Here is a 17,552-nt window from a genome sequence, read left to right as displayed (position 1 = left end):
TAAAACATCTTAGAGCTAAGTGTTATTTCGTGTCATTATATTTAATACTATTTTCCAAAGAGGAACAGAAAAATAAGTAAAAATATATTTATTGAACATTGCGTCCTGCTTATTGATCTTAAAATTCACAAAGCAGTTAAAATTCTTAACACTTAAAAAAAAGAAAGATAAAATCAGTAGCAATTTAGCAGAACAGCAAGCAATCATGATCAAGCCTATTTAACCCATTTTTGCCCAGCCCACAGGTGTACCATTTGGTCCCTGTTGTGTATATGCAACAGTGGGCAGAAATGGTTTAATGGTTGTCAAACTGAAAAGTTTGCTAACCAGCTCCATTCATTATGGTTCTGTAGACCTAACTACTGTAGGTCATACCTACATGAGTTTCCTAGAGGTGCAGAACCTTCTAACAAAAAATTAACTTATATACTAAGTATTCAGATATGAGAGAGAGAGAGTCTAACCACCCATGTCTTAATCTCTGGCACCAGACACTTATCCCAGATTATTTTTTTGCCACACTTCACCACTGAATCTTGCATCCTGCTACTGACCTAGTGTCCCTTGCTCCTTATGGTATCATCAACTATTGTGATTTTCCCTAAGTGAAAACATTCTAAAAGTGTATTGTATGTGTATGAGGCTGTTCTGCAGTACCACAGACTGTAGTATCAAATTAAAGGAAAGAGGTCCAAGAATTCATAGATACAAGCCTTAAACTGGCCTGATTCAGCACTAGTGGAGTGCATTCCAAAATCTGTACGACCCACAACCCTCAATTAGTCGCACATGTCTCAGCAAAAAAGTCCCTACTATTCGCTGGGCTTCCTTGTTTCAGCTTTTCTACAGTAAAGTACATTGAAATTAGACAAAGGTTGGATCCCTGGTTTATATGACATTGATCCCAGCACTGGACATCGCTCACCCAAAGTCAGGTCTCTCTTACAAGGCACACCACATCTGTGAGTTCACGAACAAAACTTGCAGACAGGAAGAACATGTTTGAGATGGCCAAACCAATGCTACTGCCGGATGCAGCGCTACTGAGGCTGCCCCCAACTGATAAAACAAAAGCCGCTGTTACCTCTGCTCCTTCCCATGGGATCCTTTTCATAAAACAGGAAGTGCAGGTTATACTGAGAACTCTTCACGCGCACTGCACTTCCTGTTTTACAAAAAAGATCAGCAAGGAAGGAGGTAAGTAATTGCTTCTTCTCACTTCCTTATGAAGTTCTTATGTTTAAAAGAGCACGTGAGGAAGGAATAAGGGGGTAGAATGGTGAAGAAGTTCAGTGCTCCCTTTTGGGGGGGGGTGAATGTTGGCAGTGGCAAGCCATTTCATTCCCCTTGCTCCTTCTTTATGCGGTCCAGGGACAAAAAGGGGAAGGGGACAGCAAAGTGGATGATCTCACCTGCTTTGAACAAGCATGAAACACTCCAGTGCAATTCACCTTACACTCCAGTTGAAAATTCTCAGACATTATGGATAAAGGCTGTTGGTAAACGTTTCTTTTCGATATTTATCAGCCTTTGTTGATTTATGTAACAGTTTCCTTGAGTAAAAATTAAGTGGAGGATTTACCCAAAAGACTTTCTTTCACAAGAGACTTAATCGCTGCCAGTATAATGTGTAAGATTCTGAAAAGGATTTAGTATTTTGGCTTGTCGCCTTTTCAAGAAATCTCTTACTACAGGAACAGCTTACTTAAAATGAAATGGAATTAATATTTATAGCATCTCTTTAATAATGTAGATTTAATTCCCTTCACATGCTATCTCTCGTGCATTTCTTGATAAGTCCTTGCAACTGTAACCAGATTTCATTTAATACCCTAAGGCAAAAAAGAAAAAAAATTAACAAAAATACAATAAGTGGAAATAAAAGTGTTCAAAACAGTTAACACCATAGCTTAGGATTTGTCTGCATGTAAATGATAAATGTCTTCAGTTTTGCAAAAAAGCGGTATTCTGCTGCTTACATGCTATCCACAGGACAAGTCCTCCTTCACAGAATTCATTGGATTTATAACAGTGTCAGGAATGGCATGGAATAGACAGTGTACCAGGTTGGGGAAAAGACCAGCGGAAGCAGTTCAGGCTCAGCCAAAATACACAAGGCTGAAAGACTACTTTGGTCACGGGATTCAGAGGAGTCGGGGACAGAACTGACAAGCTGTGGGTAGAGATGCTTCTTTCCGGTGAGCAAGATAGGATTAAGCCCAAGTCTTACTGAACACACAGTGGGCTTACTTCTGAGTAAAATAAATAACACTGTTTTCAAACACCTTTAGCTACAGGCCTTTACCATGACAAACCTTAAAGTACAGATGCATACAAATAGTACTGCATGTTTATACATATGTGTGTATAAATAATATAATGAGAAGTACAAATAGCACAAGCTATAGCACAATCGTTATTTGGGAAACAAATAGCACAAGAACAAGTCTTACTACAAGGAAAAAAGTATGGCACTGCTTAATGGCAGCTGTACCTGTTTTGTAAGTCCCTAATTTAGCACTGGGGGGAAAAGGGAAAATCAAAATCAGCCAACATCAGGAAGAAAGAATGCTATTCCGCATGCCCTCACATGAACCTGTCCACACTTACATGAACCTCACATGCCCTCACATGAACCTGTCCACAAGATAATCTGCTAATGCCCTGAGAGATTGGTAGCTACTTGCATCACACAACCTTTTCTGTCATGATAGCCATACTCTGGAACTCTTAAGGGCACAAACCTATCCAATTTTCCAGTGCTGATGCAGCCATGTCAATGTGGTGACCCCAGCATGGAGTGGTACAGGTAACAGATGCCTCCTCAAGGTAAAAAATGTGTCCCCCTACCTCGGGGCTACATTGCGACTGCATTGGTGCTGGAAAGTTGAACTGGATTGGGCCATAACTCTCCTTAGAAATATGTGATAGACTAGTAAAAAAGCACACTGATTTTTTTCTCCTGATGAAATTCAAGTTAATTATGGAATTTAACAAATCTCTTGTCATTAACAAATCCCTTGTCAGGACTTACATATTTTTGTATGGGGTGCTTTAACATCAAGGGAAACCACTATCTTCCAAGTTATGACTTGGAGTTCTTTGCTTTGCAATCCTACTGAGTGAGCTGCTGTAATATATAGGGTTGGAAAGAAACCCCAAACCCATTAACAACAGACAAAACTTTGTAGTCACAAGAATAAAAAATGGTTACTATGTATGTGGAAATTATTCTTGCCACCAGTTTATTAATCATAATTTAGTTTGGTATCCCTAGAGTATATATTTGATTTACTTTAATTTAATTATCACAAGTGATAATAACATTGGAGGTATATCAACAGGGAACCAGTCATTATCAGAAGCTGTTAACTTATTAACACACTCCAATACACTTTTAATCATCTAGCAACAAAATTAGCTAGTAGCTAGTGCAGGTTGTATACCAAAATCATCCCACTGTGTAAATTCAGTTGCCAAAAAAAGTAATATTTTAATTGCTAAGGTAATATTTTAAGAAAGCCTAAGCCCCAAAACTAATCACAGTAGATCATCTCCGTCTTTTCTCCAGCAGTTTATTTGTGACAGAATGTGTTTATTGTGAAGCTCTTAAGGGGACACTTGACTGAATTGTAATTTGAAAGGCTGAAAGAGCAGGTGTAGAAGGAGCTCCTATTTTTTTCAAGATACACAATCACTTCTCATACAAAGCCCTCTGAGGTTGCAAGATTAGTATTTTACAATGAAGTATCTTGCTTCCAATATTGAATCCTAGTACAAATGAAACTCACGAGGTCTTGGATATTCTTCTGTATGCTACTGAAAGCCGAAACAAATTTCATAAAATGATACAGAACACATACCATTTTCTGGTAATTAAATATCAAGAGCTATTGTGACTCTTGACAGCAACTGTTACCCTGCACATGCCCAATCTCGTCTGATCTTGGAAGCCAAGCAGGGTCAGGCCTGGTTAGTACTTGAATGGGTGACCGCCTGGGAATACTGGGTGCTGTAGGCTTATACCATAGACTTTCGAGACTTAAGGTTGCCAACCATGTGACATTTCTATGTAAGCATCTATTCATCAGTGGCTAGTATTTTTCTCTCTCACTCTCAAATCTAAATATGCAAATACTGCCCCATGTTCACACAGTAGCTTGTGGAACCAGAACATGATTACATGTCTGCAAGACACTCTGAACCACGCAGTGCCTCCTGTCCCATTCCAGCAGAAAGTGGCAACAACAATCTTTGTTTGTTAAACTACAGTTTCACATAGTATCTGAACCTTTCTCAGAAATAATTTTAATAGTCCAGGTGTTTTTTCATAGCCAGGTGGTCACAATTGGCAGGTATGGTGCCGGCAAGGATTAGATTTAAGGATTTGTGAGCATCCTGGGGAAGTGGAGGGGACAATGGGGAGCAAAGTGGGTCCCAAGAGGCTTCTTGGTTTAGCAGTACTGACTGGGAACCCCTTAGCAATGGATTGCAAAGTCAGTTTCAAAAACTGCCTGCTTGAGGGGGGGCACAGTGAAATCCATATCAATCTCATCAAGCAGCTGGCACCGATAAGCTGCAATTTTCATGGGCAATAATCAGTTTAGGCCCAGGATGGAAATATCCACTGGGGGAACAGGCAATAGCTGGCTGTGACCACAAGGAAGGGAATCTGCACTAAAGTTGTAGCGTTGTTAAAACCATTACAAATTTTTGCATACATATACATATAAATTGTGGCCCATGTAAACCCAAAATGGGGGAGGGTGAAAGCAAAGAAATAGTTTGGAACATGATTTTTTTTTTTTAAAGGAACACAGTGAGCAGCCCAAACTTATTCACTGCTAGCCCAGCAGGGCTGCACGGCCCATGCCGTATCTGATGCTGAAACCGAGCAGGCCAGAAGTCTCCTCAGAATAAGAGAACATTTACTTACCATGTGTTAAGCCCCAACTTGACCATAGGGACTATTTGGATCTGATACAGATCCAGCCTAAAAACAGGGTTAGGATATGGTGGAGGCCTCCCTCCATCATACCATCTCCCTTCCTGGGTACGAACTGCTCCCTCCCCACCCCAAAACACACCCTCCTGCCTTTGTTTTGCCCTCCCTCCACCCCTGCGCTGTCCAAAATGGTACTTACCAGCACCGATTGCTGTCAGGCTGGATTTAGCGCCGGCCTTCCCTGCTCACAAGTTGTCATATACATCTTTTATGGCATAATTGCAATGATTATCACCAGCCTGTGCTATCGGCTGATAGGATTGGGTCATATGTCACACAACTGTATATAATGTTTAATTTATTTAAATCACACTTTCTACAATATAATTAAAATGGCATATATTAATTTATTTCGCTATGTAAACTGCAAGTGTTGGCAGTGCTGCAAAAAGCCATGCTATGTGTGTGTGTCTCAATGGACTGATGGATGCAAAAGCAAGCCATGTCATGTTCAAGCCAAATGACTGGCCCATGTCTTGCTTCCTTCATAGTTCATATGCTAAGCTCCCGGAAGCACCTTCTTGCTCACCCCAGTTCCTCAACTCTGAATTGACCTGAGGAGGTGGATCAAGACCAGGAAGAGGGTAGGCAAAGGCAAAGCCACTGCTACTAATAACCGCCCCCTTCCCATCCTTGACACGCCTCCATCTCTGCCCTGGCCCCTGCCCTATTCTTCCTCTGTCCTACCCTGTTGTGCTCAGCCCCTGCACCAAATTACTGGCACAAGCATCTTTGACAGCCGCTGTCACACAGTCATGGCTGCTTGCCATGTCTGGCAGCAACCCAGCTGCATTTTGCAATGCCAGAAAGGCCACTGTACAGCCAATCCTATAGCACAGCAGCCTGTTAGGATTGGGCCCTTAATGTACACTTGAAAGAAGAGCACATGCTTTAAAAAAATAGTGTATGGTAGCAGGAATGATGATACATATCTCAGTGTTCTGATAGGAGCTTAAATATGTATTTATTTCCAAAGCAATATCACCAAAAAATTTCAATAATCCATCCTGAATGGGAGTTAATGCATGGACTTTACCAGAAAGCACAATGTATTGTTGAAGGTCAACAAGATCTAATGTCTGACTAGTACTGAGAAACAAGGGAAGGAATCGTTTGTATGCTGTCATGACAACGTGACAGCAAATATATCAAATCAAAACAACAGATAAAGGTTTAGAAAGAAGAAAGATAACTTCAGAAAAACAGGACATGTACAGACTTTTCATTTACCTCTAATACATATATAAATCTTTTATCCTAGTTCAGTGTGTAGTGTATTATATTGTAACAGTATTCTTGACATCATACTTAAATGCATTAAAGTTATTAGTTTGACAAATGGTTAATTCTAGCAAGCATATGAAATTAGTTTCTATTACATTAATTAGAAAGCAAACTCTAAAGCCATTTCAGTTATGGAATATGGAACATGGACTATTCTGCTATTCATATAGATCTGAAAATTAGACCTACTTAAAGCATATTATACAAATAATTTCTGGAACTGAAGAGTTCCGTGCACAAATACTGGAAAAGAATAAAAAGTACAGGGGATCCCTAATATAAGTCTTCAAATTATACATTTTCCCACATTTAAGGGCTCTACTACACAAGGGCCAACACTGAAGTACAGTGCTGGCGCAAATGTGCCTTGTGGCACCTCTGTGGCATCTGGGGAGGAGACACCTGGGGAAGAGCTCCAAGTGGAGATGCCATAGGAGAAACCGGAGGTAAGTCACACCACAGGACACTGGTGTGAGTTTCTGAAGTGGGGGAGTGATTGGCCCAGGAGGGGGGTGGGACCAGCGGAGCCCTGCTCTGCTGAATACCATATCCTCTGTGTTGGTCCACAAAGCCCAACATGGAGGTTCTCCAGCCTGTGCCAGCAAAAGAGCCAGCACAGACTCAAGTAGCCCCATTGTGGAACCTGTGCCCTAACTTGAGGGAAGGGGGATAAATATCCCCTTCCTCTGAGAAGACCTCCACTGGCCTTGGTAGGGACACAGGATACAGCGGTCACCATTTTGACTCCGCTGTACCTGGCAGCCCCACTGGGATAGGACTGGGCTGCCCATCCTTTTACTTCCACCAAGCCATCACTATGCTTGCATGCTCTTCTTTTTACTACCCCATCCTCTTAGGGTACAGTCCTAACCCCTTATGTCAGTGCTTTCAAGCACTGACATAAGGGCAATGAAGCTTCGAGGTAAAGGAACAAACATTCCCTTTGAGAAGGCCTCCCTGAGTGACACCCAACTGCAGGATGTAGCACATGTCCCATTGGCACTGCTATGCCAGTGCTGGAAAGCACTGACATAAGGGGTTAGGACTGCGCCCTTAAAGATACAGGAAAAGAAATCACATGGGCAAAATAGGGACACTTTGGCTATGAGTCTTGATATTCTGTTTGCAGTACAAGCCTGTATCATGATAATACATGTGAAATACTTTGCATTCTTTTAAAGCACTGCACAAATGTTAAGTGCTAACATACATACATACATATTATTATTATTATTAACAGTATTTATATACCGCTTTTCAACTAAAAGTTCACAAAGCGGTTTACAGAGAAAAATCAAATAACTAGAAAAATCAAATAACTAGAAAAATCAAATAAATACAGGCAAAAATCAAATAACTAGATCAAATAACTAGATATTTTAGATTGTGAGCCCTAACTAAAAAGGGCTCACAATCTAAAATACATACAGATCTATAACTGTTCCGTTTATAATACCTTCATCCTAAAATTTCATTAGATGCATCAGGAATGTTCTGTCAGACTCCGTTTCCCAAAAGCTCTTAATGTTATCTGGCAACTATAAGCCTCTCTCTTTTAACTGGTTCATTACAGCCTCTCTCCCATGAATGCCACTGGAGCACATTTCCCTATGGCCAATTCTTTTGAAACTGTGGTACTGAGAAACTACTTACCACATAGAGCAGTCCAAACATATGGGGTGGAACAAAGATTCCTTCCTTCACTAAAGTAATTCTTATTCTAGAAAAGGGAATCTTAGAACACAACTCATGAAGAGTAAAGTTCAGGCAGCAACAAATAAACTGCTCCACTGCAATGGATTTTATGCCTTCAGATTGATCAATATGTAACAGTATATCTCAGGTTCATATTTAGATTCGTTTTCCAGCTGACTGGGATTTGACAGGTCCAGGAATCATGATTATCTGCAGATCCTGCATTCTTGGATTCACTTATCAGCTTATCAGGTCCAGCCCACCCCCCTTTCCATACATTTCAGATGATTATAAAGAAAACTCAGTCTATCTTGATATTGTTTTCAGAATGTATTCAGCAAAGCTATGAGACTATATATCAAAATAAAACAGTGAAATGCTGATATTAGCCAAACAGGTAGATAAAAAGTGTGCTTCTATATTACCAGGGCTTTTTTTCTAATGGAACGTGGGGGGACGGAGTTCCGGCACCTTTTTGCAGGGGCCCCTCCCCTTTGGAGGCATTCCAGGAGGTGGGGAGCAAAATAGAGGCATTCGCTGAGTGGGTGCTGGGGGGTGCAGGGTGGGCAGGCGTCTGGCACCTGCCTGACCGCACAATGACCCCCTCCTGCCCCCATCTCCAAGCTCTCGCCTGAGCCCAGCCTGCCTCCCCTCCTTCCGCGCTCTGCTTCACAGCGCAGCTTCTAAGCCGCTGGAGTAGACAGGCAGAGGAAGGGCTCTGTGGCTCTGTGGCTGCAGTCCTCTCCACACTTTCCTGGGAGGAAGCCCCACTGCCTCTAGTGGGACTGACTTCTCAGTAGACAGGCAGAGAAGGGGCTCTGTGGCTGCAGTCCTCTCCACACTTTCCTGGGAGGAAGCTCCACTGCCTCTAGTGGGACTGACTTCTGAGGAGACAGGCACAGGATTGGGCCCTGAGGCTGCCATCCTATCCACAGTAAGCCCCATTACCTAAAGTGGACTTCTGAGTAGACATGCATAGGATTGGGCTCTTAGGCTGCAATCCTAGGCACTTTCCTGGGAGTAAGCTCCATTGACTAGAATGAGACTTACTTCAGAGTAGACATACCTAGGATTGGGCTCTTAATCCTGGCAGAGATATATATCTGCACCCGTTTTCACATGCTAAAGGCAGGTGAAAAGGGATTCTACATGTGTACAACATGCTGTCCGGCCTTGCCAGAGATCCACCTCATCCTTCCCCCACAAGCATGCCCTCCGCCAGCCAGCGTTTGCAGCTCCTCTCCAGCAATGCACAGCAGCTGCTCAGGGCAGCAGAGAACATACAATTGCATGCCAAGTGCCTTCCCAAAGACACAGAGTATTCTGATACCTGAATTCAACCATATTTAATCGCTTGTTTGCAAACGTAGCTGTTTCTATGTGCACCTAAGGACCCCTCTCGTGTAAGAATTCCTTTTTTGTTCTTACTCCCACAGTTGCTTAGAGTAATTTTATTACATGGAACTCATGTAAGCCATTTTTCTGAATCCATTCACTGCTTCCTGTCCTCGAAGTAGTGCCATACTACATACTACACGCTACAAGTGCACCTGTACTTTTCCCCATGTACTTTTTCCCCATGCATAGAAAAAATAGCTAGGGGGAAGGGGATGTGGGGATTGACAACCCAATCCTACGCATGTCTACTCAGAAGCAAGTTCATCTTTAGGGGGGAAGCACATAAAAAATATTTTATTTCTCCAATAAAAAATGGCTTATAAATAAATAAATAAATAAATAAATAAATAAATAAATAAATAAAAAATTAACAAGTTGTGAGTTCCTGCACCTTTTTATTTACAAAAAAGCACTGTATATTACATATAAATTTACTACATTTCAGCCACAGACATGCATACTGAACAAAAAGACAATCTAGATAGTAAGTACAAATCAAGGTTATACATTCATTATTCAGCCAATCACGTCTATCTGACAGAGTTTACACCTGTTTCCATTATATGGGAATACACAGTTGTATCATACACAGCTGAGAATTCATGACTTTTCATTGTGTGCTTATTTGAAAATGACAAAAAGAAAACAAAGATACTTAGACAGACAGACAGTTCGTAACACAATACATTCTCAATATGCAATGCATATTTTTGAGGAGAAAACATTTTTCCAAATCCAACAATATTTGTTTTATTTTTTAATTTCTACTATTTGCAAAACTCAGTGCTTGGGCTACAATATCTTTTTAGTATGCAATTGGAACTGCATCCCTTGTGACTTTGTGATTTGAAATATTAATAAACTCTGACATATAGCCAAGCAAAACACTAATACTCAACTCATTTTGAAATATTTTTGCCTGTAAAGCAAAATGTTTCAGAATGTCATTTTGTTATCCATGTAGATTAGAGTGAGAAACACAAGAATAGAAATTAGAGCTGAAAGTGCACGTCAACCCTGAAGTAAAAGCCAAGAGGAAAAATGCAAAATTACGGTTCATCATAAAGAACGAAAAAGATAATTTCCAAATAAGCTACTGACACATGGTGTAGAACAGGGGTGTCACACCTGTTTAATACAGAGGGCTGAATAGCATTCACTGGAAGTGATGTCATTCAGCAGGTCATGACCAGAAAGAAGCACTTTTTCCCCCAATTAGGAACTCTTAGCTGCCAATGACAGAAGAGAAAATACACAAATCAGAAAGTATACAAATCATATTTTCAAGATATGGTAGAGCCCACTTATCATGTAGGTTGCCCTTTTAGCAGTGACATCTCAGCACAGATCAACAGCTGAGAGAAGCTGATGGTGGTGCTCGGAGAGCCTGAGGGGCAAATAAAGAGCTTTTGGGGGCTGCAGCCAGCCCCCAGGCATTATGTTTGAATCCCAGTGTAGAACCTAGAACCCCCCCCCCCCATTTTTAACTGGAAAAAGTGCTATAACAACAATGTCTTCAACTACCTTGCATTGAATTGCTAAATGTATTGTTAAGGTCATGACTGTTGCATGGAAAAGTTACAGCGCAGTCCTACACATAATTGCTCAGAAGTGAATTCCACTGTGTTCATTGGGGTTTTTTCACACTTAAAAGTTATAGGTAGAAGTGTTTGAAAATTGTGGGCACAATCCTAAGGGGGAGTGGGGCTGGCCCAAGTCCCTTGCACCGGCCGAAGAGTGTTGCAAAAGTGCCGTAAAGCACTTTTGTGCCACTCTGAAGGGAGTTAGGCTGGTGCACCCGGAGAATGGGTGAGTTGCGACAGCCAAGCTCGGCCGGTGCAGGGGGCGTGGGGAAGGTGGGGAGGAGGCAGGAGGAAGGTGTTCTGGGGTGGGGGGAGGGGGCAGGCATTCCCAGGACTTAGCGGTTATGACGAATCCTGACCCCCATTTCCAGGCAGTGCGGAGCCTCTCAGATCCAAGTGGACCCATTGGGGCTGCTGCAGCGTGACAAGGGGTAAGGAGAAGTGATTCCCCTTGCCTTGAGCTGCGCTGCTTTTAACCCCACACTTGCACTGGATGCAGCGTAGGAACACCAGCCTGCCTGTTTCCAGTGCAAGTTAGGATTGGGCTGGGTGTTATTCATTTTACTCAAAGTAAGCCTATTATGTTCAATAAGACTTTCAGCCTGATTCTATGGTGCCCTTCCACCAGCGCTACAACCACAGCTCTGGTGGTAGTTGTTGCAAACGTGTCATAAAGCATGTCTGCATCACCCAACAAGTAAATGGCACCAGGGGGAGGCATTTCTGGGTGGGGGAAGCAAGCCCGGTAGGGGCTGGGACAGAAAGATGCCTCCTCTGCCAAATCCTATCCCCTGTATCAAGCTATTTTGCTGGCCCAGATGCAAGAAGACCCATTCTTAAGCTTTTGTCAAGATAATGTCTCCTTCCCCCAAGAAGACCTACAGCCTGCTCAGATCAAGCACAGGATCCAGCAATAGCAATTTAGAGCAGCCACTCCTGTGCAAGATAGGATTGGGCTGTTAGGCTTAAACCTATGTTACTCACCAGAAACAAACACTTCTAGGTATAGGATTAAAGCTTTATGGCCCAATCATAAAGTGCCTATCTGCTGGTGGAATGCTCATTCTGCCGGTCGAGACTGCCTTGTGGCAGTTTAAAAAACAGCCTCCAGCAGTACACTAAGTTGGCAGGGCACAAGTGGGGAGACTGCAGCAGCCTTACATGTGGTGATCGCTCAGGCCCAGCCCAGGAAAGTCAATGAGGGAGGACGGAACAAGGTGGTGAGGAAGGTAGATCAGGTCCAGGAAAGTGGTGGGTTAGTCAGCAGCAGCAGCTGCCAAAGCCAAACCCCCTTCCTGGACCCAATCCTGCAGCCTGGGTCCATGTGAACCTGCACCAGCAATTTCATTAGAACAGGTTTGACTAGATCTCTCAGCACCTCAGAGGCTTACCAAGAGGAGAACTCCAGGACTGCACCCTCCCCTAATGAGCTTTTTTTTTGGCATAGCTGCATGGGGTGGGGGGAACACATATGATTGGGATGTAAGTCACAGAACCAGAAGCAACTCAGTTCTGAGAGATGCGTTCACAATCTGACGTGCTGCGGAACTGATCAGAAAGTGAACACTGCTATCAAATTCAACATAAAACGAGTTTGTACATTTTGCATACATTTTGCAATATTAATTGCAAAAGAGGAAAGCTCGTCAGAAAATGAGGCATTCAAGTTAAAAACAGAAATTTCTTTGGTGTTTACTAACAGAAAAAAATAATTGTCTGCAGAAAAGTCATCATAAGCATTATCAAAAGGCCTAAAAATTTAAACAGAGCTTGCTATCAGCTCCAATTTCCATTCATGCATTTATCACTCTAATCCACATAAACAACAAAATGACATTCTAAAAGTTCGGATCAGTTTATATTTATGTGATTCTATTGTGTTTGTTTTAAAAATATTGCAAGCTGCTTTGGGAACCGTTAGTTTGGAAGCAAGGTAAATAACTATACAGTCCTACATCACATACTGTGTGAAGCAGAATAGTAATCTATTTTCTCTCACACACAGAGCAAAATCCAGACACTAAAGACAGACTTGCATTGTGTGACTATGGGAGATATCCAAGACAAATGGTCTGCCATGTTCATATTTCAAAAGCAGTGAAATAGAAAAAATGAAATGGCATTTTCTCATAAACAAGAGACAGAATCATTATGTATCCAATGTCCTAACAGTCAGTCACATTACTTCTCACTTTCCCATTATCTCATATTTTCAGCACTTGAAATCAACCACTGTAATGCTATGCTCAGGTATATATGCAAGCAGGTCCCACTGACTAGAATGCACATTATTGTGCTGAGAGTTCAGCCTAGACTAGAGTATCTATACCGTACTATATTTTGGTAGTATAGTTACAAAGAATACATATACCATGGAACTACACAAGTTAGGTAGGATCCAAAGATATTCTGGTGAAGGTGACCAACTATGGCCCAACTCATTTCATTTCTAATTATGTAGCCTCTCCTTTAAAAATTTCATGGGTATCCTAATCTGTTCCTATAATGCTGATATTTGTATTTGGTACAGATAGGTCTTAAGCGAGAACAGATTCACCCACAGATAGCAGGCAGCTACCTGATTGTTGATTATTCCTTAGCAATATGCAATTTCAAAACTGATTATTCCTTAGCACAGCCATTTTCAATCTTTTTCAGCTCACAGCACACTGTCAAGGCACTAAAATTGTCAAGGCACACTCCCAGTTTTTTACTTACATTAAATTAAATTAATACAATTAAATCATTACATGACAAAGGGCACAATCCTAACCAGGTCTACTCAGAAGTAAGTCCTATTTTGTTCAATGGCGCTTACTCTCAGGAAAGTGTGGTTAGGATTGCAGCCAAAGGAGGGGGGGGATATGTGATGGGACATTGGGGGGAATGTGCCTGTGGGACTTACTTCTGAGTAGACATGCCTAGGATTGGGTTTTTGGTTGCACTCTTTTTTCTCAAATACAGGAGCAGGCAAATGACACTTCTTTCTCCTCCTCTCCCCCACCCACCCCCTCCCACAGGGACATTCCCCTGTCATCTCATAACTGCAGTTAGCACCTCTCCTGCTGTCCCTACCCTCACTGGTCCATACCTTCCAAAGATTCAGAATCACTTGCCTCACATTCCCCCCCCCCAATTGCCTGCTCCTGTATTTCAGAAAAAGTGTGACCAAACGCCCAATCCTAGGCATGTCTATTCAGAAGTCCCATTATAGTCAATGGGGCTTACTCCCAGGAAAGCGTGGATAGGATTGTGGCCCAACGCCCCTCCTCTGAAAGGCAAAGGCAGGGAGGGTGGCTTTGGGGAGCTGCACTTAGAAGGACCCTCAGCCAGCCCATTCTTAGGCTGGCTTCCTACCGGTTTGCCTGCCCCAGGCTCCCTCGCTCTCACTCCACCCAGACCTCCTCCAGGCTTCTCTCTCTGTCCAATCAGCACGCAGGGCAGACAACAAAGGACTTGATATCCAATCCTAGGTGTGTCTACTCAGAAGTAAGCCCCATAATAGTCAACGGAGCTTAATCCCAGGTAAAGGAGAATCAGGTTGCAGCCTTCCTGTTGCTCACAGCAGGAGATGCTGCAAAGCAGCCACAGCTGCTCCTTTTTCACTGCTGCCGTGTGAGAGTCAAAGCAGCCACTTTTCCCCGAGCACTGCTGCCTGCTTCTTCTGGCCCCACGGCACACCTGAGGCTGCCTCACAGCACACTAGTGTGCCGCGGCACAGTGGTTGAAAACTGCTACCTTAGCAATATGCAGTTTCAAAACAGTTCCAAAACCAGGAAGTTCCTGGTTTTGTCGCACTTGAAACTTTCACTGTTTAGAAGCTGCAGGGGACCCTGCAAGTACTCCCCAGACTCCCCACACTCCCTGGACCCTGGGAGCACATATGGGTAATTGAAAAATTGCCCCCCTTCCCCGCAGGGGTGTGATTCTGGGGATCGCTTTGCTGCCTCTGCTCCACCCCGCAAAGACTTACCCCGGGAGTAAATCTCCCGGGAAGTTTGAGAAAGACTCATCCCTAGGGTGTGTTTAGTCTCAAGGAAGCTGCATGGAATCCAGTGGAACTTGTCTCAGAACAATATGGAAAAAAGTTGAAAAAAATGGAGGCGAGGGCAAGAGATGTCCACCAAACTCAGAAGGCTATAGTTCTGATCCAGGGCATGATTTTTCTGAAAAGATTAAAATAATAAAATGATACCAAGTGAAAGGCAGTGGAGGGCATGCAAACAGACACAATTTGCATGATGGGGAACAATCAGCAAGAGACAGAAAGATACAAAAGGAGAAGAAAACTGGAAAAAAGAGGGGAAAGAATGGAAAGAGAAGACAAAAGCCAGGGACAGATTTAAGAGAGAGGGGAAAAAAACGAGAGGACAAAATAAACACAAAAACATATTGTATACAGAAAGGTAGGGCAAACACCAGCTTCACATATGTCCTAAATGTTCAATTAATAAAAGCAAATAACTTGCTCATTTCAGGGCTTGGTTAGATGTTGCAAGATTATATCACAGGCCTCTTCTTGCACTCAATCTAATTCTGTGCTCTAAGGCTGCCATCCTATGTACACTTACTTAGACTCACTTAATTCAATTAAGTTTACTGTGGGAAACTGGGTAAAATAAGGTCCACCTCTGCCTCCTAGTTGAATCCTGGTAGGCCGGCAAACAAAGCGTCAGGAAGCAGCAATTCGTATTTGGAAGGGAGCTTATAGAGACTCCTCATTCCTCGACAGGATGCCCTATTTCTTGCCTTGAGAATTCTGGCTCTAAAGTTATCTGCTATCTCTTCAAAAATCATAGCTGCTAGGTTTTAAGTATTACATACTAAAAGGATAAAAGACTAGGATTATGCTGCTTTTGAGGCCACAATGCCTACAAATCAGACTTGACACAGGATTGATTTCTATGGCAACTTTCTGCCATCACCTTCAATCATCAGCTATAAGGTGAGATGGAAAAATGTCTTTTATACCAGCAGTGCCTCCAGAATGTAAAAAAAGAGTAAATATATAAGCATCCAGTGTAACACATGGTATGTATAGAGGTAGTCTAAAACAGATCTGAATACGGTTTTCATTCACATTTCCTTGTAGGAAATTTTTAAGATCATTATTAAAAATTTAAAAAATAGCTTGTAATGATCAACAGTTGACTCTTTGATCTTTAGACTTGTCTAGTGTGGTGACATTATTGTTGACATAAAGCCTGAAGACATAACACAACCTGCAGAGTTCCTGTCAGATAGCATTAGTGCTTACAATTCTGAGTCACAGCATCTCCACCGAAGTTTCAGGCTCACTTGAAAGAAATGTGCATTACAGCAGGCGTCATTGCTTCACCAAAGATACCTCTGTGGTATCTCTACCAGAATTGCCATGGGGTTGGTTTCACATGGCAGAGCAGGCAACTCTAGATAGTGTGAGTGGTTCTTTGGTCTCACCACACTGCACCAGTGATACGAAAGGATCAGCATCATTTTTGTCAGAGTTCAGTGCATGTAGTTTTATTGTACAATAAATAATGAAACTTTAAGAAATTGATTCATAATTCAAAACCATATGTGAAACATTTTGCTGGTCGAGGCACTTTGAAAAATAAAAATTGTTTGCAGCCTTAAGCTCCCAACTTTTGCTGTGAACAAACTGGGGCAGAGCTATCAGCTGTTTTTATCCTGTACATTTTGTGACCCGCCAACTCAACCGCAGCCCACTAGCCATGTACTGGAACTAGGGAACCAGGCCTACCAGGAATGTCCTTGCTTTGGTAGTCCCAGGAAGGTAACAGAAGCAGATGAATTATCTAAGCTTTGCTTTGCCAAATTCCCAGTCCAAGCTTGCCTAGACTCTCTAGGCCCTAGATAAACAATGCCCACTTTAAGCTAAGTAGCTCCCCTTTGTTCCCCAACAATGGCCCTCCCCTCTCCTGCCACAGCTTCTCCAGCCACCACAGCAACATCTTGGTCCTCAGCAGGTCTTACAGTGTTTTTTTTGGGGGGAGGGGGGCAGTTTGAGGTTTTTGCAGGCAGGCTACAGAGAGAATTCACTTGGTGGAACAGGGCTGGATTCCCCATGTCATCTTCCCTTATTTATTTATTTGTTTTACTTTAATTATTTCTAACTATTCATTTTAAGTTATTTAATTAATTACAGCTTGCCTATCTAGGGAAAATGGCATAATTTCAGTGCTTGCCATGGGCAATTACAGTGTTTGCTGCATTCTCAGAAAAGCACTTCCTGCTTGATTATGTCACTTCTGGCCATGACATCACTATCAGGTTAATAGTGGGTGGCTGGGTCCCGGACAGATTGTCATTCTAAAAAGTGGATTCTGGTGCTAAAAGTTTGAGAACTTTTAATAATTAAAATAAATTACAAAGTAATAACAAAGGAAGCATTTTTGGCTGGCAAATTTCACAGTGTATATCCAGGATGAGAGACACACTGGATTTGATCAACATTCTTCTCTGTGCTTTGTTGTTTGTTTCAAGTTAATGGGTTAATCATTCTTCTGAGCTATATTCACTATTTAGCAAAAATTGAACAATGTGTTATTTCTTACAATGTTCAGAAGGAATAGGATTAAACTAAC

General features: G+C 42.2%; 1 protein-coding gene and 1 pseudogene across 1 annotated transcript in view; one reads left to right on the top strand and one right to left on the bottom strand.

Moving 5' to 3' along the window:
• DOK6 (docking protein 6) overlaps positions 1-17,552 on the bottom strand; it is a 272,774-nt gene that overhangs the window by 219,159 nt on the left and 36,063 nt on the right. The window lies entirely within an intron of this gene.
• On the top strand, positions 3,905-4,021 carry LOC136649911 (5S ribosomal RNA; annotated as a pseudogene).

The sequence above is a fragment of the Tiliqua scincoides genome, chromosome 4, assembly GCF_035046505.1.
Source record: "Tiliqua scincoides isolate rTilSci1 chromosome 4, rTilSci1.hap2, whole genome shotgun sequence".
Lineage (NCBI taxonomy): Eukaryota > Metazoa > Chordata > Lepidosauria > Squamata > Scincidae > Tiliqua > Tiliqua scincoides.
Note: the sequence above shows the minus strand (reverse complement) of the source record. Positions and strands in the feature narration are given on the sequence as shown.